Below are 608 nucleotides of genomic sequence, written 5' to 3'. Positions count from 1 at the left end.
TCCTGGCGCCAGCCCCAGCAGCGTTTCCCAGGGCCCCGCCGCCATCCCCGGGCTCCCATCCTCTTCTGGACCTTTCCATTCCAACCCACAGCGTGTATAGGATGAGGCTCCCGGGGCGCGGTTCGATGCAGGGCCGTCCCGCGTGTGCCGGGAAAGTCCCGCTCCTTGCGCACCCACCCGCCCGCGGGGCTCGGCGGGGCTGACTGGGGGGGACTCCGGGAGGCACAAAGCCGAGGGAGCCCGCCCGGGGCGACACCCGCGCATACCCCGCGGCTGCACGAGGCGGTGCTGCCGCCCCTCTCTGCCCCGCAGGCGCTAGCTCCGCGGTCCGGTGCTGCGGAGGCTGGGGCGGGACACGGCCCCAGACGGGCGGCAGCACAGGGACCCCCCGATCCCCCCACTCCGCCGTGCGGGGGGGCGGGCGGGGCCGCCGGTGGCTCTGGGCGTGTCCGCACGGGGGGGGGGGAAGGGGACGAGAAGGGGGGAGGTTCGCGCGCGCCCTCGCGCGCCGTTGCCATGGCGCCGCTTGACGTCACGGGCGGCGCGCGGCCCGCGCGGTGCGGCGCGGTGATTGGCGGAGACGCCCCGTGCGCGGCGCCGGCGGAGGG

This window comes from Empidonax traillii, unplaced genomic scaffold, assembly GCF_003031625.1.
Source record: "Empidonax traillii isolate 1590-97213 ecotype Southwest subspecies unplaced genomic scaffold, ASM303162v1 scaffold126:size1624879, whole genome shotgun sequence".
In the NCBI taxonomy this organism is placed as follows: domain Eukaryota; kingdom Metazoa; phylum Chordata; class Aves; order Passeriformes; family Tyrannidae; genus Empidonax; species Empidonax traillii.
This window is presented reverse-complemented; position numbering follows the sequence as displayed.